This window comes from Leptinotarsa decemlineata, unplaced genomic scaffold (assembly GCF_025532065.1).
Source record: "Leptinotarsa decemlineata unplaced genomic scaffold, Ldec_3_MD MMD2_tig00000251_RagTag_RagTag, whole genome shotgun sequence".
Classification (NCBI taxonomy): Eukaryota; Metazoa; Arthropoda; class Insecta; order Coleoptera; family Chrysomelidae; genus Leptinotarsa; species Leptinotarsa decemlineata.
In genome coordinates this window covers 7,849,675-7,873,868 of record NW_027412547.1, presented here as the reverse complement: position 1 = coordinate 7,873,868, position 24,194 = coordinate 7,849,675, and the positions used below count along the sequence as shown (strand labels likewise).

The 24,194-nt window shown below is 34.5% G+C and overlaps 1 protein-coding gene across 3 annotated transcripts in view; it reads right to left on the bottom strand.

Moving 5' to 3' along the window:
• RhoBTB (Rho-related BTB domain containing) overlaps nt 1–21,926 on the bottom strand; it is a 147,751-nt gene extending 125,825 nt beyond the window's left edge. The window contains exon 1 of one of the 3 annotated variants that reach the window (XM_074173629.1): nt 21,791–21,926. The gene's annotated coding sequence lies outside the window, so the exon portion shown is untranslated. Of the gene's footprint in view, nt 1–13,652; nt 13,801–21,187; nt 21,760–21,790 lie in introns of those variants that run through there. The other 2 variants (XM_074173631.1, XM_074173634.1) reach the window with 2 other exon arrangements.
• Nucleotides 21,927–24,194: the final 2,268 nt, after the last annotated feature.

Sequence of the window (24,194 nt, the reverse complement as noted above, 5' to 3'; positions counted from 1 at the left end):
ATCATATGTATAGGTATCTATATGTATATGTTGTGATTTTCTGGCAATAAAATCGATTATTATTATTATTATATATAAACTGTATTTATGTAAAATTTCATCTAAATCCGTTCAGTCGTTTAGGCGTGAAAGAGCCACAAACATACAAACATACATCCTCACAAACTTTCACATTTATAATATTAGTATAGATTCACCGAGTAAAAGTTCCATAAGTACTAATTGGGAAAGAAAACAGAACAGATTTCAATTGTTGAAAGCATTATGCATTATTTGGAGATCAGAAGTTTATCATCAATTACCTACAGTGAGGCAATTACTGGTTCTGTTCAGTTTTGATTGTAGACTGGAAGTTATCCAGGACGTTGATGATATCGGATATATATGTGAGATCGAGACCGGAAATATGAAATTATCATCAGATATAAAAGCAGGACTCGTTTATCGCTAAGTTAATTCACCCAGAAAAGGTGGATAGAGTAGACTAAAAAACTAGATTACCGAGATGGAATGGCTTTCTGGAACAAATTCAAAGTCCTAACAGGACAAAAACGGAAAACCGACAGTCACCTAGTGATTGACGATAACATCATTTCCACCCCTCCCGACAAAGCCGAAGCCTTCCGTGAAAATCTCGAAAAAACCTTCCGTCTTCCTAAAGACCCACAATTCGATAACCTATTTCCTAACTTCATTCACCAACAGGTGCCGGCGCAGTTGGGCAGGCACCCAGGTCAAATCCCCCTCGACGCCAACTGCCCCTTAAGATCCCCATTCAGCGAGGAAGACATCCTCGACTCTATCCACAGTGGTAGAAATACCGCTCCTGGACCAGACTCGGTTAACCGCCGTGTTCTGAAAAACCTCCCCGCCTCAGCAATCCCATTCATCAAACACATCCTAGATGCGTGTCTCGCACACGCCTACTTTCCAAACGCCTGGAAACAGGCTAACACAATTCTAATCCCTAAACCCCACAAGGATCCTACTAACCCCGACTCCTACAGACCCATCAGCTTGCTTAGCTGCCTTGGAAAACTGCTGGAACGATTGATCACTAACCGTTTGAACGACTTCCTCACACTCCACAACATTATCCCTCCTATCAACATGGTTTCAGGACCGAACATTCTACCCAGAACGCACTAGTCGAACTTCACACCCACATATCCCAAAATATCAAAATCAACCCCACAAAAACCCAAACAATCCTCTTCCGACACCCTAACACCTCTACCCGTCCCAAACTAAACCCGGACAACTTGAATCTCAGACTTTTGGGGGAAAACCTCATACTCCAGGACTCGGTTTCCTACTTGGGGGTCACCTTCACGAGGACCCTCAACTGGAAAATCGACCTGAGAGAGACACTGGACAAAGTCCAGAAGAGAGCTAACCTTCTAAAAGCTCTGAGAGGAAAACTTGGGGGACGCGACAGTAGAACTCTGCTTCATACCTATAATACCTATATAAGACCAGTCCTCGACTACAAAGCAATGATATACTGTACGCTTCCTCCGAGACTGTCCCACCGCATCCTTACGACTGAACGACGAATACTACGCAACATACACAACCTGCACTACCGATACCCTTCCCTACACTTATACAACCTCATAAATACTACACCAATCGACCAAAGATTTCAGGAACTCCGAGGACGATATGCGACCAGGACGATGAGCAGCAACAACACCGATGCCATCGATACGCTCACATCGCCATGGATCCCCCGTGGAGGATCCCGAAGGAAACCTAGGAAAAAGCTCCCCTTTCCCCCAGCTAGACTCCTGGGAGCGATGGAAGACCCACCGGAGCCGATCCAGGACATCCTAGAGGATTTCCCACTGGGATACAGATAGCGGACACCTGACAGCAGCGCCCCGGAAAGTATCGAAATCCTAAACACACAAAACCCCGGCCCAAAAACCCGTACCAAGTCACAACATCTGGACCACCGACCACCGCAATGAACCCGGACTACCACATGGATCAACATAAAAACCAACTAAGAAAACTGGAACACCAAAACAACACAACACAAACACCAACATAATACACAAAACACACACATAACTCACTCACCCTGAAGAGGCATAAGCCTATAGCAGGGCCCCACACAAACACATACACACACAAAATTGTAAAAACTGTAAATAATTTGTAAATATACGATTTTCATTCATTCATTCATCGCTAAGTTATATTTTAACTGAAAATTACCAACGACATGAAAAATTTTTTTGAATGAAAGGTTTTGGCTTTCTACTTCTCCATTTTGATACAAAAAAATATGTGAATCTTCCAAAGAAAAGAAGGAAGCAATCAATTTCAAAAAAGTAACGCTATACAAAGATGTGTAGATCATGCAAAGTAGTAACTTTCAGATTTAATCAAATAAACGAATGAATGTTATTACGTAATGTCATCGATGACATGAATAGATTAAACTCGTTCCGTGACATGAAGTCATAATTTAATGAATTAATTAAGTGTTTTTTCTTATAATTTTATCTTACGGTGAAACATCGGATGCCTACCAGTGAAGGTGACAGTATTCCATGTAAATGAAATTTTATCTTTCAGTTTGTGTCTGAAACTCACTTCTTTGCATAATCTACACATCTTTGTATAGGGATAATTTTTTGAATGTGATTGCTTCCTTCCTTTCTTTGAAAGGTTCGGATATTTTTTTGTATCAAGATCGAAAAGCAAAACCTTTACTTTCCCAAAAATCAACCTCTCCTAAAAATATACCCCTTCCACTTTATTCTTTGAAATATATCGATAATGGAATTTGTTTCGATAGATATAAACTAATCGAGAGTTACAGATTATATATCAACTTCTGTACTTCTCATTGTAAAGCTATTGTTTAGTAAATTACGTGTTATGGTTTTGTAAACTAGTATACGTTGGTAGTATGCGGTATTCTGAAGACGGAAACAATTTTGACCCTCGAAAAATTCAGTATCTATAAGCTTCATTTTGATAAGGAAAATCACTTTTCCCAGTCACCAGAAATGCTATACTATTCTGGATGCACGTGTCGAGAAAAATATTGAATTTCTGGTCATTGGGAAAAGTGCTTATTTTGGGTTTTTTCTACGCCTTTCGGAATCATCAAATACGACAAGTTTCTAATAAATGGCACACTTTTGTGAATTTAATTAGGAATGAACTGAAAGTTTATCCCTTCTACACCAATATAAAGTTCTGGATTACAATTATCATTTTTCCACATGTTGGGAAGTTGAAAGTTTTAAATTGGTCAATAAGAAACTCTAATTTTCTCCAGATATTGTACTTCTATGCAGTACATAAATGTTGATATATAATGACGAAATAACTGTCAAATTCACAGATGACGTATACCTGGGTCTGCTCATAGATATGGTCTGCTCATCTTCGAGAAATTCCCTATACTTACTCTAAATGCCTTCAATTACTTAATAGAAAAATCTATGTGCCAACCATATCTAATGAATTTTTGTAATGAAGCAATCACATAAATGCCGTTTTTTTCATCATGTGGTAACATTGCTATATTCCAAACCATAACAGATAAGAAGACGATTTAAAGGGAAAAAAGGTAACTGTCATCGAGAACAATACAATGATAGAAGAAAATTTACGGGGACTCTTACCCTTCTCGAGTTATACGGGGAACACCAAAAATGCTTTTTTTCGTTTTTTTCGAATGGAATTGTTATTTCGAAGAATATCAAAAAATGGAAAGGAGGAAATTTCATTGTATTCAAATTGTACTATTACGATGTAATAATAAATATTCGATAAAACGTTTAGTATCAACATAGCCACCATCAACTTTTTTTTATATGGACCTGTCTTTTTTATTGTAGATATTGATAAAGCAATAAATTCACAATCCAAGGGTGTATCACATTTGATATTTTTATAGCGTTTCATTTGAAATAACTACCATCATCAGTGACAACAATTTTAAATTACGGTCCTGCCATTACTTCTTCTGTAAATTGTTTCGATTTCTTCAAAATATAATTCAGACAACCCAAAAAATTCAATGAATTCGTACTTTTTCGTTTTGGAAATCATTGTATTGCCATAATCCTTCTTTCAAGGCTCATTTCTCCCTAATCAATTATAATTCGTAATATTTTTATAATTCTCAATCCTGAAAGTAACGAAAATATCAGTTTTTCGTCAAAATTCATTTGTTGTATAATTTGGTATGATCAAATAACATGTAAATTCATTTAAACGCGTAGGCTTTGCCTGGTTTCTATGGCAGGAAAAATGAATGCGTTGTTGATATCTGTTGAGAACTGTCAGACGTTTATGAACATATCAAAGATGTATTCAAATGATTTAGCTATGCAAACAGAAATTGAAATTCTCTTTTGGCAGGGAATATGTATGTTGAGCCGAATCGTCGTATTCCGAACATCTAAATGTTTAGACGATTAGAAAAAAAAATTGATGTACTATGGTGCATTTGACAAAAAGAAAACAAGGAAATGTATGGTTACTGAAAGTGTGAGGAATCAAATAAATGTTACCGGTAAGCAAATATTACCACATACAAATTTACAAAGTAGAAACATCTTTTTTTAATTTAGGATTGGCCAGTTACAAAAATTATGCTAATCAAGATTGTTTTTCACGAGAAATTGCCCTCGAAATGGAGATTTCTTTAAAATCCACCAGAAATATTTTGAGAAAGAATGGATATAAATGCTACAGAATACGCAAAGTTCAACACCTCAATGAAAGGGATTACGGAAGGAGAGTATGATTTGCGAAGTGGTTAAGACGTAGAAATAGGGAGGTTGGAAATATTTGTTAAAAAATGATACGGAAGGACGAATCGAAATTCACCAGAAAATGATTGGTTCAACAGAAATATCCATTATAAGTGGAAAAATACAAATGAACATTTACATAAAGAAACCAATTTCCAAAGAAAGGTTCAGAATAAATGTTTGGTTGGGAATTGTGGAAACAAACATCCTTGGCCCTTTCTTTTGCGATGATCATTTTCAATTCAATGAATTCGATGGCTACTAAGATGAATCGCCACTGAATATCCGCCATGAAATACAATATTTTCAACAGGACGGCGCTCCTCCCCATAATGCAGTAATAGTAAGGGAACATTTAGCTGCAATAGACCAATTAACTGGCCAGCTCGATCCCCAGATCTTACCCCTTTTCAATACCAAGTAAAGATATCGACCATCTCAAAGAAAACATTAAAGATGCATGTATTAGTATTACACCTATTATGATAGAAAATTACCACAGAAATTGTCTGCACCAACAACTTATATGCATTTAACAAAGAGGTCGTCAATTCGAACATTCAATGTAGATTGTCATGTAGCTTTGATTTTCCATATTGGTTTCATTTTTCCCAAACGTTCATGATGAAATAAATTGTTTTTCTGTTTGATTATTGTCACTGATTATGGTGGTTATTTCAAATGAAACTTTAAAAAAAAAGACAGGTTCGTATTTTTTTTAAAAGTTGATAGTGGCCATGTTGACACGAAACGTTTTATCGAATATTTAATATTACATCATCATAGTACACTTCGAATACAAAAATATATTCGTTTTTCATTTCTTTGATATTCTCCGAAATAACAATTACATTCGAAAAAAACTAAAAACAGCATTTTTGGTTCTCCCCGTATAACTCGAGAAGGGCGAGAGTCCCCGTAAAATTTCTTCGACCATTGTATTGTTCCCGATGACAGTTACTTTTTTCCTATTTAATCGTCTTCGTAACTGTCACAGTTTAGAATATAGCAATATTACCACATGATAAAACTTTCAACAACACATTCTCTGTATATGACCACAATATTTTTTCAGATCACATCGTATTATCTGTGTGACATTCAAATATGTTTCGATAGTTCTCTCTCTCTCTCTCTCTCTCTCTCTCTCTCTCTAAATTTTTTGTTTGTTCATGCTTCCATTCTGGCAAATCAAGTCATGTTGTCATGTTTCTATAGTTTAAAAAATATAATTAGCGTGTTTGTTAATATCGAAGAATTAAATTATTAAACTAGTCTTTTTGAAGGTGGTTGACAATGTTTCATGATGATTTCGGACTTCCATTGTCTAACATCATATAATATCATTTGAAATCTCTGATAGAACGAACAAAATTGAAAATCAATAAAGAATAGCTGAAAATAATAATTTTATTAAGCAAAGAAACTGAAAAGAAATTACAAAAAAAAAGTATGCAAAAAATTGAAAATTTAACAATTAAAATGAAATAAAAATTGAAAGATTTCAAGCCAAGCTACTTCACCAAGTTATTTGTTCTTTCAGAGATTTCAAATCATATTACTTCATATTAGACAACGGAAGTCCGAACTGATGACATTAGGCTAGTTGATGTGTTCAGTATTTTCCTATGAATAACCGTTACAATAAATACTGATTCACAAATATTATATTCATACTTCTTGGGAAAAAAATCTTATTGGTTTTCTACTTCTTCATCTTCATACAAAAAATGTGGGAAACTTTTGAAAGAAGGAAGAAGGAAATTAAGTTCAAAATAAACTCAAGTTCAAAGAAACAACTACTTCTGGTAAAATTTTTGATAGGCTGCACCTTGCACATTTTTTTCCAAAATTGAACTAGCCTAAACCTTTTTTTATAGGAAAAATGTTGATCATCAAACTAAAAAGTGTGTAAGAAAGGGAAATGATATTTGAAGCTAATATAGTTGAAAAAAATATGTTTTTCCGTTAACCAGCTGTCGCCTCCCTACGAACGGCAACTCTCAAAAGTCGAAACTTGTGCGAGCTAAGGACTAGCGAGGTCTTACTTTTCAAAGTGTATTTCCTTACACGGGCTGGACGATAGGAAGTGAAAATCGATTGTCCGGCCTTGCGGTTCGAACCAACGGTTCACACAGCGGTGGATTTAGTGAGTGGAGCAAACCACCCACGTCAACCCACCAGTCTTCCGTATCACTACCACCAGGCTACAATAGTGAGTAAATACTTGCGTTTTTCTATAGTTTGTATTGGGCAAAAAGAAGGCTGAGAAATTACATATTTCGGAACTCTTTAACTAAGGAAGGGCACAGATTTTTTCTTTCAGATTCGCAATCTACCCTACACGTCAAAATACGTAAGTACATCCAAATTGTTTTTCAGAATCGGAGGGTGCAGCCTACTATTTTTATATGAATATTGAATTACACAACAATCACTTTTTCCCATACAGTTTGTACTTCAAGCATCCGTTATTGAATTGAAAAGATAGACATAGACATACTTTATTTGACTTCGTTCATGTAAATTACATTTGTATCAAGTCATACTACAAAAATTGAATTTGAAAATAGATCGCATTTGTATTTCCAGAAGGAAAAAAAATCAGGGAGTCAGTCAGAAACACTGAATATACAGCATGAACAATCAAACTCAACAAAACATTAATAACTTAAATACGATTACCTATAGATATTAAAAAGAAAACTTAATATCTGAACATTCTCATGCTAATGGAGGGGTGTCTAAATATTCTGCAATAGTGTAGAAACTTGAGTTGATGAGGAACTGTTTCACTTTTTGATTGAAACAATTGGGGGACAAAGATTTAACTTCCCTGGGCAAGTGATTATAAAGAATTATATTCGGAAAGTTATTCATAGCTTTATTCAATCTATATCTTGTAGGTCTAATTTGATCTGCATGTCGAGTGTGGTAGTCATGGAAATTTGAATTCAGTGAGTAATTATGTTTATTTTAATGGATTTCTAATACCTGTTGACATATATATATATATATATATATATATATATATATATATATATATATATATATATATATATATATATATATAATATACGTCATAATACCGTTTCATAATACCGTATTTTTGGAAAAGTGGCCTACAGTGGTCTTTGTAACCTGCAAACCCAATAGTACGAACCGCCTTTTTTTGGAGTTTGAATACTTTTATTGAATTGGTGGAACTGCCCCACAATATTGTACCATATGCTATATGGGCGTGAAAAAGTGCGTAATAGGTATTTAACAAAACATCTTCACTCACCACTTTCCTCAGTTGTCTTAAAATAAATACCACACTAGACAATTTAGAGCAAATTGATTCAATATGTTTCGACCAATTTAAGGTATCATCGAGGATAACACCCAGAAGTTTGGCATATTCACCTATGTAATTATTTGTTGACAAGTTCAGACGATTTGTTTTAGCCTCATTCAGCTTCAAGTAATTAGCAGAGAACCAGTTTTACGCTTTCCTCTCTGCTGTCGCGTTGGAAACATTTGGGCACACATCTGAAGGAGTTGATTGAATCAATGTTGAATCGTCAGCAAATAGTATGCACGTAATTGGTTGCATGTGGTAAAAGAAATCATTGATATACACAATAAACAAAAGTGGACCCAGAATGGAGCCCTGAGGAACACCGTGAGTTATAGGTTCTAAGTTAGAAATGCTTCTATTTTTCATGCTTCATGCTCATGTTTGGAAGGCACCCTCTCAGATACCATAGCGCTGAAGCTTTTCGATCAGCAGTTCATGTTTGACACAGTCGAATGCCTTGCTAAGATCGCACAGGCGTATATATGTACAGGCTTATATATGCTTAGATATGCACAGGATCGCTACACAATATAATATAAAGAGCGTTCCAACGAAAACTTGACCTCCCCTGTAAGTCATAAACGGACATGTAATAAAAAATTTCAAAGAACACGTATATTTTTATTTCTAGGGGGACCCATTCTGATATGAAAATCATACCTGAAACTTCAACCCCCTGTCAACGGATAAATTGTTCAGTATGACCTCCTGAACAATTCTCTGTCGCCGGTCTTCTAGATTTGTAGGCTTAGTAGAGTACACTTTCGATTTCAGGCTTACCACAGAAAGAAGTCCATCAGTGTGAGATCAGGTGATCTAGCTGGGCACAGTCCACTGGACCCCTTCTGTCGATCGCATTGAAAAACGTTCGTGCAAAAACTGTCTCACCCGAACATTAAAATGTGAGGGTGCACCATCCTGCTGAAATGTAATTCCATTTTCTACTAAATTGTCATCATTTTCAAAAATTTGTGTAATCATAGGATCTACACAGTCTTGTAGTAAATTTAAGTATGTGTCTCCATTGAGATTACCTTCAATAAAGTATGGTCCAACAATATGATTACCAAGAATGTCGGCCCAGACATTCAATTTTTGTGGAGTTTGTGAATGTGTTTCCATCACCAAATGAGAATTCACATCGCTCCAGTAACGACAATTATGTCTATTCACTTCACCATTAAACATGAAAAAACTTTCGTCTGAAAAACATGTATAAAAGGTTTGGGTAATTAGTCAATTTCTCGCTGAACACCTCACAAAACTAAAGTCGACGATCAGTATCATCTTCGTTTAACTCCTGAACTAGCCTTATTTTGAAAGGATGGAATTTGTAGGCTTTCAAAATCCGAAAAACACTCGTAGTTGATACACCAGACGCTTTAGCTACTTGTCTGATAGATTGTCGATTATCCATTTGTACATATCCTAAAACTGCAACTTCAACTCCTTCATTTCTGATAGGACGGGACACTTCATGTTTTCAGTTGTGAACAGAACCTGAAGTTCGAAACTTATCCATTAACTGTTTAACGTACTGATGGCTCACTTTGTGGTCTGGATGATTCTTGTTAAAAATTCTTGCAGCAGCTTTAGCACATTCATTAATTCGATAATAGGTTGCAACAATTTCTATTCTTCCTTCAGTAGAATAAACCGTGTTGGAACACAGTGAATAAGGTTGACTGAATAATAATTCGTGAAGAAGTGACAGTGGCCAACTATCTAGTTTTTGTTCTGCGACAACTATATTCAACAAAAACTACCAGTCAGAAAAAACTAACAGTGTCCATTTCAAAACGTTCACTACTAATTAAATAAATTCTACAAATCTAGAAGACCTGTGACAGAGAATTGTTCGAGAATGCCGATTTCTGACTCCGGATATCTTCAATAATGTAAAGAAGGCTTTCGAAAGTAGACTGTATTATGGTATGGAACTAGATGGAGGTCATTTTGAACACTTTATCCGTTGATTGTGTTGCCATTGATATAACTTTTGTTTCATGTCGTTTTGTGTTGGTGTTGTCTCGGAAATTTAGTTGTTGCAATGTTTTCTATTTTTGTTAAAATATGTATCTAAAATGTCAATGGTTTTTAAAATAGTAGTATTATCAACACGAAAAAACTACTTTTCGAGTCCTGAAGCAGAATTCAATTAAATTCCAAACGTCGGCAAGAAAACAATTGTTTTCCTCAAGAAAAAATTGATCCCGTTTCCCAACCAACCATTTTTCTGAAAAATTATTGGATCACTTAACTAGTTAACTGAATCAATAATAATATTCTGTGAGCCCTGTGATGATTGTTGGGTACTGAAATATTTATACAAAAAATGTAATTGAAATAGGTACATATAAAAAAAATGTAATGTGTCTTTAATATACTAGTAAACTCAAGAATCTTAGCTAGAGTCATTTCAGTATATTAGTAAATATAAATCTGTACCTGAGAGGTACACTACAAAATTCTCGATTTTGGGGTTATTGATGTAACTGCATTATCGAGGTGTATATTCTTGAGTGGATAGTTGTCGTATCTGCACAGCTAACTCAGTTGTAACAGTTGTATACAGTTGTAACTCAAGTAACTTGAGTTACAACTGTATTACCCCTATTAAGTACTGATTGTAAAGGAGATGCAAGTGTGTTAAAACAGTTTACCCCCTGAGAAAAAATGCAACACTGTCAAAAGCTGACATGTATCCAGAATGTAACAGTTATACAGGCGAAAATGTACTCATTGTATATTGAGTACTGCAAGAGTCAAATGCCTTATGCAAAACTAATTCAACTTATCATTCAAGTAGCCTTCCAATGACACCTGTAACACTGGCAATGCATTTGTTCTGCACCAAAAAAGTGAAGATGATGAAGAGGAGAAGGTGCAAATTCACCAAGCGTATGAGAGTCACCTTAATGAAGCTAAATCAAAATATGAGCTAAAAGGGTGAAGAAACATCAAAACATGCTGGATCGAAGAAGTTTACGATCATAATCTATCTACAAAAATGTTTGTCAACACCATACTTGACCAATTCCCAGGCATTTTATTTGCGAAAGTTATGGAATTTGAACCTATCAATTTTGATTGCTTCAAAAAGAAAAAGCCACAGCGCAATGTGAGATGAAACAGTGGGTGCTCGTGGTGGTTTTGAAATAGCATCGTGCATTTTGAAATAGGCACAAGAAAATGTAGGTGCTGAAATAGAGGAGCTGACAGTTTGGTCATTTTGAATGTATCATCTTTTCCTCCAACCGATTTCCTGGAGTCTTTGAAGTCCACTAGATACTCGTTAGGACAACAAGAGGATTGTTCCGAATTCTTGGGGTTCTTGTTGAATACTCTTCGTGAGCAAAACAATAGCAAAATCAATACTCCTGACCGCTCTGGATTGAATGATTCCGTACAGTCCATCTCGTCTTGTGTTTGTGTATATTCTGCTGGAAATATCCTCACTTGTTTACTCTGTAATAAATGTTCAAGAGGTAGCAAAAACTTATGTGATTTTCTGGAACTTCATCTAGCTTTTCCTAACATGACTAATAACCAGTCCGTGCCAAGCTTATTGATGAATCATCTGAAAATGGAATTTTTAACAGATGATAATCGACTATATTGCCAAACATGTGCCAAACTAACTGACTGTTATAAGGAAACAAGTATAGCTCAGGCACCAGTCAATTTAATAATAACACTGATGATCTTCAAACAAGACTCAACCTCTGACGGAAGCAAGAAACTCTTTGGAAGGTTCGAAATAGATGAACATTTCAATCTGGCAGATCACTATTATAATATTCATGCAGTCATTGTTCACTGTGGTTCTGGCGTTGAATCTGGCCATTATTACGCATTGGTCAAAGACGAAACGGACTGGTTTAAGTTTGACGATGGTTGTATCACGAAGTGTTCTGGCGATGTATTGAATCTATTGGAGCCTCTGGAGACACCCTACATTTTGTTTTATGAGAGAGAGAGAGGACATTGGTAGATCAAGAGCTTCAGATGATGTGGTGCTGCAGGTTTTTCCGGGTTTTCCTGCAGCTGAAAAAGCAAATGTGCCACTGGAATCGATGAAGTCGCCCCGGAGCGCCAATTAATTTTTAGCGTTGTTTTTATTTTTATCGTTGTTGTCCTCAATAAATTATTATTTTCATGTTTGGTCAGATAATTGCGCAGGTCATAATCGAAATTTTATGATAGTGTCAGCTCACGTGTGGATTTTGAGAACAATGCCTACGTTGAAAGTGATTACTCACAAATATTCATTGAAAGGGCATACCCATATGGAAGTTGATGAAGTTCATTCCGTGATTGAGAAGGCCAAAAAGCTGGTTGGTCAGACACAAATGATGGTGCCGATTCAAATATTTGATAGAGGTGTATGACATGACCCCCAAAGACTTTAAAAACTCAAAGTCACTTCATGAACAAAAAAGCACCTCTTTAAAACAACAAATCTAAAACCAACAGAGAGAAGTTTTTAATAAGTGAAGCAGTAGAACGGCCACTTGGATCATCTGAACCAAACAAGCTTTTCTATAAAACCAACTTCCAAGAAGAATATAAAATTGTGGACCTAGAACCTAATCGGCGGAGGAACGAGCCCAACCAAGTGTAGCCTACAGAACTACCAGTTATGAATACAAAGCCTAGGTCTATCAACAAAAATGAATTTGAGGATTTACAAAAACTGCTGACATAGGTCCCTTCTTGTTTTCACCATTTTTATAAAAACATAGATTCTTCTGCGGCTGCCCTAGATTACCCAGATTAATGAAGATTATTAATGCATTATTATTTTTGTATGTACAGTTCAATAAACAGTTGTCTTATAATAAAATGAGTTTTTGAAACCTTCTTTCAATATTTAAGCAGTTACGATATTTAAAATTTTATTTGCGGCACAATAAAATCATTAGAGGTAAAAAGTTGTAACTGCTCCCAATCAAATTGGGAGGGAGAAATCATATGGTATTATTCACTACTATTTAGTTAGAATAATATATCAAGGAATATTACAAGTTGATGGCCTTTAATTATCATTGAAAATCGTGAAAAATAATAAAAAGGAAAATTTAACATTAAAACTGCTCTCTTGTAAAGTTTGCAAAATGTCAGTTACAATAGTTTACTCTGAGGTACAGAAATATCAATGAGAAATGTTTCAATATAAATTCCACCACCGTTAGAAAAATAAGTGATTATTTTTTTTTATTTTCCTGTTAACAAATAGAAAGAAATATATTCGTGCGCTACTAGCTATCAGCTGATTTTGAAATACAATTATATCAGTCTTTATGAAATGATTTCTTCAAGCAAGTGTTTTCATAAGAATGAAATCAAAATTGATAATAATTGATTCAATATTGTTATATGCTATGCAAATTGTGTAAATTTATATCTACCAAGAGAGTAGAGTTTACAATTACTGATCCTTGAGACAGACCAATTATACGAGGGCTTAATACACAGATAAATGCACACTTCAATTACGACATATAAAAATATATTTAACTTACTGATGACGTGTCGTAGTGTGATTTTGCTTTCTTTGCAGGAGGCTGCTAACTTTCACCTTCTAAATTTTCACTGTCAGACATATTTCATTGAAAAAAAAACATTTATTTGGTAAAGCACAGCTTACATATACTTTACTAAACACAACTGTATACACTATAGGTATTCGAGCTCAGTGTGGCGAGACCAGTCGGACTAGAATCGCACAATCGCTTGCGCATGGTGACCCATCGCCATGGCAAGCGATTTGATTGTGGCTATTTCAAATACATATTAAATCAAAATAGTATAAAAATATGTATCATACGGGGGTAATTCAAAATTTTCCAAAAGAAAAAAAATCGAATAGCAGGCCATGACTTCGTATCTGAACATAACTTTTAATTCTAAGCAACTTTTCTCTTCAACATATTTCTATTTTTTTGAAATAAGGGTACTTTTCCATCGATCAAACTTTATATTTTTTGCTACATCTTGTATGGTGTTTGTCATAAAGCCATTTCAGGTACACTTGGTATAGATTTGGAACATGCACCAACTTTTGTCAAGAATAAATTTTTCTGAGAAATCGATAATGAAAAAGATTCCCATTTGTTGCAGACTTAGTAGACCACATTGTATACATACATACATACATGATAATCAGTACAAGTTTTGCTAGGCATAATAACAGATAATTAGGTTGGAGAACTCTTATGTACTATACAGGCTGATTCACGGTGGATGGCACATTAGACGTTTCTGGTGAACCAGACAACGGACCACTTTGAAAATTTAATGGAGGGCATTTTCGGACATTCTCTAGCCAACTAAAATATTTTCGACAATGCGGTGTTGCCGCTTCTATTAGAAAGCAGTAGCAACTTTGATTTTTCAAATGGAACACTCTGTATATAATATTATTTTTGGAATCTCCAACAATTGCCCGACAACTTTTCTTGATATTTCCCTATACCTATCTGTTACTGTTTTCGAAATAAAAATTAATTTCAATTTTTTTCTTCAAAAATCATGACTTCTAAAAATGCCGATATCTTTTAGTTAAGAAGTACTATGATATCGAAATTTGGTTTGGAGTTAGGTGATACTTGGACACTTCCCACACGTCAGCCTAATCTCCGTTACTTCAATACAGGGTGGTAAAAAAATACAGTTTTTTCGTTTGCTTGAAAAAGTTGCTGAAATTTGATTATTTTAAATGGAACACCCTGTATATTATTGAAAATTCGGAAAGCTGCTGAAATTTGCTTTCTTTCTATGTATATCATACCTATACCTAACTAGTCAAGTTTCGGACTTATGAACATTTATTTGTGAAAATGTCCCTTCAGAATGGTATTTCCATTCGGTATTTGGTAAGCAGGCCATGATTACTATTTGACAGTAGCGTTGTGACATTCTCCTAATAATATCGACATTTTCGTCACTTCAGAAGTTGCAAATACCTTCAAAACGATGGAACAAAACTATTCAAACGAAGTTCTTAAGAATTTGTTTATTATTTTTGGACAGTGTGACAAAATTATCAGCAGAACATGTAGAAAGTTCAATGAAATGTATCATTATGTCATTATGTCAATTCGTATGACATAAAAACTAAATAATTACCAAACGTTATCAGTTTCATTATATGTTGGTATAATACAACACCCTCCCTACTCTACGGATACCAGATACAGAACAGATGCCTGATTTCTTCGTTTCTTTAATGTTACAAATTCGCATTCATGAAGCAGATCAGACTAATTACAATTTCTTGGAAGATACGTTCCAATAATTCTGAAACTGAGGAATTTCAGATTTTTTTTTGTGCTCTGTAAATTGCAAATGTATATTTATTTTATATGGGATTCCATATTATGGACCCATATTCTAGTTTTGGCCTCACCGAACTGAAATGCAGATAAGTTAGCGTAGGTATATTATGGAAATTCTTACAGTTCCTTATAATAAAACCGTAAGTGCGGTAAGCTGAGTTTATATTGTGATTAATGTCAGATGACGATCAAAATAGACTCCTAAATCCCGTATATTATCTATTCTCTCCATTATAACATTATCAATGTGATGAGGAAATTGCTGGGTATTGAATTTTTGGCTGAATGTCACAATTTTGCATTTGAATATATTCATATATCCCTCGTAGGTACAACAAACTCAATCGGTCAAATTGCTTGTGAAAATATCGAAATTTAGAATTTGAACACGTGAAACTTGTGCAATTAAAATTGCGGCACCCGGTATTAGTTTCATCTCAGAAATATCTAACGCTTGGAATTTGCATCAATTAATACCCTCAAGTTGCTTCAAAACTGAATACCTATATTTGAATTGATAGCAATTATGAGTTTATAAAATAACCAGATATCCAGTTCAGCGAAAGAATTATTAACTTAACCAAAGTGAAGTTTAACAAAAAGGAAATTTCAACAATGTCCAAAGGGCCGAAATATACACCAACAATAATTAATAAAAACAGTTTGGATACGTTTATAACAGATACAGCTATTGCATTGAAACAGACACATAACAGAGATATAGGTGCATACAAGATCAATGAAGTAATTCAGAACCATCAATTCTCTTTATCAAAAAGTAGAGAAACAGGCATAATAAAAACTATACCACAAAAGATAAGAAAAAATGATCTTGTTTTCACGAAAGCTGATGAATTGGATGCCATCGCTTTCAGTCATTCAAAATGAAAACCTTACTGTCATCAAGAAAGACCCAACGAAAAATAGTCAAAATGAACTGAAAAATTTCCTCTCAGATACTAAAATCATTTTTACAGAATCAGAGAAACGGAGAATCACCAACATGAACCCTTCTTGCCCTAAACTATATGACCTGATGAAAACACATAAAGAGGATAACACCATAACTAAACTATATGACCTGATGAAAACACATAAAGAGGATAACACCATGAGACCGGTAGTTTCGTATGCAGGGCTTTTCGTGATGAGCGTTAATTAGTCGTTTCTGGCAAACTATTCAACGGATCAACCTGAAAATCCCACAGTATGCATAAGTCAATATGACCTACACGCCTAAAATATTTTAGACGAAGCGGCGTTGTCGCTTCTACTATAAAGTAGCTGCTTCTTTGATTATTCAAATAGAACATCCCGTATATAATATCATATTATGATTCATTATCACTTTGTCAACAAATTCATATACTATTTCCCTATACCTATCTATTACCGTTTAGAAGATATAAATTAATTTCGATATTTTTTTTACCAAACATGAACTTTTATAAATGCTGATAATCTTGACCTCTCTTGCACTAAAACGATCAAATTTGAAATGGAGTGGAGTAATACTATGAGTATCTTCACTCCGAGTCATATTTTCATTTGCCTCATACAGGGTCTTCAAAAAAATGCAGATACTTTGATCTCATGAAAAAATGAGTGGAACTCAATTTTTTCAAGTGGAACACCCTGTATATTTCAACATTTTTGAGCTCTACATCCAATTTTAGATTAACTTTGTTCAGATAATACTATTTCTATTTTGAACCGTTTTCGAGATAAACTGTTTCAAATGAAAATTGACATGGTTTCCTTGTTCATCACTCAGTTTTGTAAAACAGATTTCGTTTGATGTTTCTCAATCAGTCACAGATAATACAATGAAAAGATAATTATTAAAATACTCCTCAATCATCGAATGAAACTTCTCTTCAAACAATAGTTTTATTAACGCTGAAACACGAACTGAAAATAATAAATCCATAAATTAATGAGTTAATTTAATCGTCAGTGTATTTCAGAATATGTTCAAACACTTCTCCACCTCTACTTAAACGAACATGTAATCTCTTCAAAAGATTGTCATGTGTAGCGCTTCTGATAAAGTCTGGAGTCAAACTATTGAAAGCAGTTGTAACTCTCGATTTCATATCTTCCATTGTTGTTATTGGAGTAGAGTAAACCATATTTTTAATGAAACCCCACACGAAATAATCTAATGGATTGCGATCTGGTGTTCTAGGAGGCCAACGAAGAGGTCCATTATTACCAATCTATCTGTCTTCGAAGATTTCGGTTAAAGCTTCGCTGACTGAATGAGAATTATGGGGTGGAGCACCATCCATTTGGTACCATACACGTTCTCTTTCTAGTCTATTATTTAAAATCATTTGAATTCCATTCCTCAGTAAATCTTCATATTTTGATGCATTCAAATTATCATCATAAAACTCGATATAAAAAATTGACTCATTCTTTATGGCACAAAATACATTGAATTGCCATCTTTCTTGAAAACCCCTTTGGCGGACAACATGGGTATTTTCTGGCGCCCAATAATGACTGTTGTCTCTATTGAAAACTCCATTTTTTGTGAACTTGGCCTCATCTGTCCATATGATATTGTCAAGGAAATGTTCATCCTCTTGAGTCTTGATAAGTAACCATTCAAAGAATTCCACTCTACGAGGTAAATCAGTCTCTTTCAAATGTTGGACACAGTAGAACTTATAGGGATGCCATTTATGCTTATTAAGAATTCGACAAATTGTCACGTAGGGTATACCTATCTCCCTTTCAGCCTCGTGCAGAGAAGCATTTGGAAATGCATGTAAGTATCCCAAAACTGGTATACCATTGTCATCATCATCCACTTTAGTCTTCTTACGAATGATTTTTGGATGGAAGGTTCCATTCAACCTACAGTTTTTAATAGTCGATTTATCACATTATTATTCGGCTTCGGAAGTTGTGGATATCTTTCATGAAATACTCGGCATGTTTTACTTGCAATTCTATTGCACTCACCATAAATTATTATTAAATTCAAGAAATCTTCATTAATGTAACCTAATCTTGACATTATTCTATTATAATTGGTAGCTATCACAATCAGTCAAAACCACCAACGAAAATCTGACGTTAAATAATTGGTTTATTTATTTTTCCAAAGCACACTATTGAAAAATATCAATGTGTACTGTTGTACGTTAGAGACCAATACCTCAATGTATACAAATTGTAACTTTTTCTAAGGTAGGTACATACCAATTTCGAATTGACTGATCTGAGACAGTTAAAAAAACTGGATCAAAAAGAAATATTACTAAGTATAAAAAAAAATGTTGAATATCCAAAATAAGTGATGAATTCAAAAAAACGAGCAAGAAAACCACGTCAGTTTCCGTTTGAAACAGTTTATCTCGAAAACGGTTCAAAATAGAAATAGTATTATCTGAACAAAGTTAATCTAAAATTGGATGTAGAGCTGAAAAATGTTGAAATATACAGGGTGTTCCTTTTGAAAAAATTGAGTTCCACTCATTTTTTCATGAGATCAAAGTATCTGCATTTTTTGAATAACCTGTATGAGGCAAATAGAAATATGACTCGGAGTGAAGATCCTCATAGTATCAATCCTCTCCATTTCAAATTTAATCGTTTAAGTGCAAGAGAGTTCAAGATTATCAGCATTTATAAAAGTTCATGTTTGGTAAAAAAAAATATCGAAATTAATTTATATCTTCTAAACGGTAATAGATAGGTATAGGAAAATAGTATATGAATTTGTTGACAAAGTGATAATGAATTATAATATGATATTATATACGGGGTGTTCCATTTGAAAAATCAAAGAAGCCGCTACTTTATAGTAGAAGCGACAACGCCGCTTCGTCTGAAATATTTTAGGCGTGTAGGTCATACTGACTTATGCATACTGTGGGATTTTCAGGTTGATCCGTTGAATAGTTTGCCAGAAACGGCTAATTAACGCTCATCATGAAAAGCCCTGTATAAATAGTCCGGTAAGAGAACTAGGAATACGTCTTAACAAGTTGTTCAAAAATATTACCAATTTCATCCCACCTCACAGAATTAAAAATTCACTGACATTAGTAGAAAGCATAAGGAACCAAACCACGCCACATAATTCAATTTTAGTTTCATTCGATGTAAAGAATATGTTCCCCAACATACCGTACAACCAGTGTAAGCCCCTCATTTCAGACTATAGACTATAGACAGAGTAGACTATATCACTTCCTTTGAAGTTTCAACAGCTTTCGATGTGTGCCTATCAGAGCTACCTACAGTTCAACAACAAATGTTATAAACAGGATTCAGGTTTACCAATGGGTTCACCCCTTAGTCCACTTTTAGCAGACATATTTATGAACAGCTTGGAGACCACTATAGTGAATTCCGATCTGGGTAAAAAATATATTCATTTTCGATACAGATATGTAGACGATATTCTCGCCTGTTTCAGAGGTACTACACGACAGCTGAATCAATTTATGCCATTCAGGAATTATCTCAATAGCAACATTCAGTTCACACTCGAAACAGAGATAGAGAAACAGATCAATTTCTTATGCCTAACCATTACACACAATCAGAATAAATTTGAGTTCAATGTTTTCATAAAACCTAGCTATACAGACATTACCATGCTAAGCGATTCTTTCCATCCATAAATTAGCAGCCTACAATTCAACGTTGCACAGATGCAACGCAGATAATATCAGAAGTTAGTCAGAAAACATAGCCGTAAATTCACTTACAGATTATTATACCCTCAGGTCAAACAACCAGAAATCAAGAAATGGGTAACTAACATATTTTGGAAAAAGAACCGAGATAATTACGGGTTTCTTCAGAAAAAACAATGTGGAAGGGGCATTCAGACCACATGCCAGGTTATCTGATTTCCTTCTCAATGCCAAAGATACGGTGGACAAGTTGGAGAAATTTGGAGTTTGTAAGCTTAAGTATCCGGAGTGTAATAGTGTTTATGTGGGATAATGTAGTCGAAATTTCCAAAAACGGTATGCTGAACATGAAAGGTCCTTCAGACTAGGAAAAGATGATTCGACGTTTTCAAACCATTCCTTGGCATGCAACCACAAGTTTCAGAATCTGAACGATACGAACATTTTGCACTATGCAAGGAAGAGTAACAAACTCAGTTATTTAGAATCCTTGGAAATTCACAAGCATAAACATTGCGGGTGCAACCTAATAAATGATCACATCGATTTAGTTTACTCACCGGTTTTAAATTGGCACATTTTGTGAACTGTGCGAATTGTGAACTGTAAATTCAGGTACTCAATCAAGCCAAATACCTCTATTAGTACCTACAGGGGTGGTACATAAGGGCTAATGTAATGAACCATTGTTAGTTTAATGTATAAGTTTGAAAATGTCCTTATAGGACGAAACTGCAGTGACGTTAGTTACAAATAAAAGTGGTAAAAAACATAGAAAAATTCAATTCCCTTTCCTTCATTATGAAATAAAAGTTTTCTGTTGAAAATTTGTTATTTTGAAACGTTATACTGGCTACCCAATGAAAGGAATGAATTCCATATAAATATCAACATTTTTTTTGCAAATGAAAAAAAAAACTATTTTTCTCCACTAAAAAATCCTTTTTCATTCAATATCGTTATATTATAAACGAACGGCATATTAATTTGACCCATGAAAAATATATGTTGTTTTCAGTAAATTATTATCATAACTCAGATGAAGTCTTACAAAAAACTTACTTTTTTGAATTGTGGAATCAACATCGCCAAATCAGCAACTGACTAACAGCACTGCTTGAGGTTCACTCCAATGAAGGTATTTCTATTTAAATGTAATAGCCTCTCGTGACATACACTAATTTATTCTACTTTTGCAGTAAATCAGAGTTGTTCAAAGGAACTGAAAATATTTTACTTGGAAACCGAAGAAGAAAACAACCAAATCACAAATTGACCCCAATTATTTGTGCATTATTCAATTTAGATGCATACAAAGAGACTCGCAGTTATTTGTCGCGAAAAACGTAGATGTGTAAAACTGAAAATCGTTTAAGGAAATGAATAATCTTTTCTCATTTGACTCTTTAGTGGGAGGAGCGTGAGCTATGTAGTATCTTTATTTACAAACAGAATCAAATAAAAGAAACACCACCATACAATGTTATTGTTTTCATCCATAATTCTTCAAACACTGCAAATTGCAGATAGGTTTCTGCTGTAAACAGCCAAGCATCGAAACGAAATTGAATTCACACCGTGAAAAGGGCGTTCATTAGACGAATAAACCCTCGGAAAATTCGTAAGTCGATTCCTAAACGAATGATGTGGTCCATGCATACTCACATTCATCAATTTGAGAAAAAACCTCGACGATACTGCATCTGGGACGTCATAAAACACAACGCACTATCTAAATGATACACCTCCTCAAACGGCTCGAGCTAGACTGCCTTGCCAGTAGGTACCAACTGAGGCCATGACGTTACGGTTTCATTAGATTCGATCGAAATCACTTCGCATTTGTTTGTCGCTGTTTCGGTTCATAGCTCTCTCGATGATTCCATTATGGGTACGTTTGGAATCAATTGTTTAATGGTTCATAGTGTTTTGAGAAAGTCCTTGGGCAGGGACGGGTCCAAAATTATTCACTCTTGTAATGGGCATGTACTCCATAACCTTATTTTTCGAAAAATAATTCAAAGTTGTAACCTTGTTCTCTAGATATATCAGTTTATAAGGTTATCGCTCAATGCGTCTCAAAATTTGAATGAAAATATCTTTCCTAGGTATGTAATGTCTTGGATGCGATATTTTGGCGGATGCTTCGGGTTCAAAAAGGTTCAATTATTCTAACCATGTAAACACCTATTAAAATATCTATTAGTAGTGAGAGAGATCAGTGTTTCTACTTCTCCGTTATTATAAATGAAGTAATGAAATTTCGAAGGAAGAATAAAATTAATAAAATGGACCAATAAAAACTCTTTACAAAGAAATATACATCATGCACAGAATATGCTAGGTGTTCCAAATTAAGTCGGCACAATTGCCAATTGCGTTATTATTGATGCTACGAATTCGGTTAAACGGGCAAACTAGTAGCATTTTCAATTGCCTACTCGATGCCGAAAACAAAAACAAGTTGACACTCGCGTTTTCAAAATATTTCATAAAATGATATTTTTTTTTAATGAAACACCCTATATTTTATCATGCATTCCGATTCGTAGTAACATTCTCAACAACAAAGCTCATATCACCTTTTTTCCTAAAGTTTTGGCGAAAAAAGAGCTATAAAATATATAGTAAGTATTCAAAAACACCGCCTTCTTGTTGAACACATATTTGGGCCCTTCTCTTGACACTACTTGTTGCTTTCAACACAATTCGGTCAGCAATTCTATTAATTATAGATTCAATATAATTTTTCAGTTCATCTACATTATTATGTTTTATTTTATACACCTCATTTTTCAGAAATACCCAAAAATAAAAATTCAGAGGTATGATGTCTGTTGAACGAGGAGGCCACTCAACAGGACTATTTGTACCAATCCATTTGTTTCCAAAACAGTTGCAACATTCTTTTTATGCCACTGAAATTATGAAGTGGTGCTCCATCCTGCTGAAAATAGATCATCTGAGGAGCCTCCAGATCAAGATAATCGAAAAACTCTTTCAACACTCTTGTTAATAAATTAATGTAACGGGGTCCGTGCAGAGAATCATGGTAGAAAAATGGACCGACAATTCTGCCTCTAAATAGACCACATTAAACATTAATACTAAATCGTCTTTGCGGATTGTGGGGATGGACTAGAAATATATTATGTCTACTCCAATAATGAAAATTATTTCTATTATACATCCCACAATTTGGAAAATTAGCCTCATCGCTCCATATAATATTTCTATAGAAGTTTGGATCTTGTCTACATTTATTCATGAACCACCGACAAAACCCCAATCGTCTTTCAGGTCTTTCAGTCTTAACTTATATGGAGAAATCTTATGTTTCTTCAGAATTCGTTAGATAACAGACGGTGGAACAGCTATTTTTCTAAATAAATTTCTGATGGAATTATTTGGATTCACCTTAAAGGAGGCTGAAACGTCATCATCAGATTTTACAAAACGTTTTTTAGTTCTTCTCTTCTCAAAAACGTATTCGTTGTTCCTGAATCGACGATGAAGCACAGCAAAAAAACGCCTATAAGGTAATTCACGATCGGGAAACGAATTGCTGTAGTGTTGGAGTGCTCTTACGCTATTTTTCTTGATGGGAAAACGGCATTTCGAAAAATATTTGAACTGTAGTTGACAGTTACAATAATTTATGACATTATGATATACGTGAGAATATTTTACAAATAGTATTTCAACAAAGTTTCAAGGCAACTAGATTACCAATAATAATTCTGTTTTTTCTGTGACGGGAAAAAAAGTTTGACATTTTATCTCTGATGACAGGTAACAAAATGTGCCTTTTTCATGAAATTACTTTTTTCCATTGTAACGTGAAAAGTTGACTTTTATCAACAATCCAAAACACTTGTTACGAAATGTATCATTCAATTATGAGAATCAAAAAATACATGTATACAATTTCAGAGTTCCAATCTAGTAAACATCAGCTATTTTATTTTCTTGATAACTCTGTATTTCATTGCATAGTTGATGTAGTGACGGTTGGGTGACGGTTGAGAAACGAAAGTAGAGTGTGTCATGTCAGTTACCATTTTTGTGT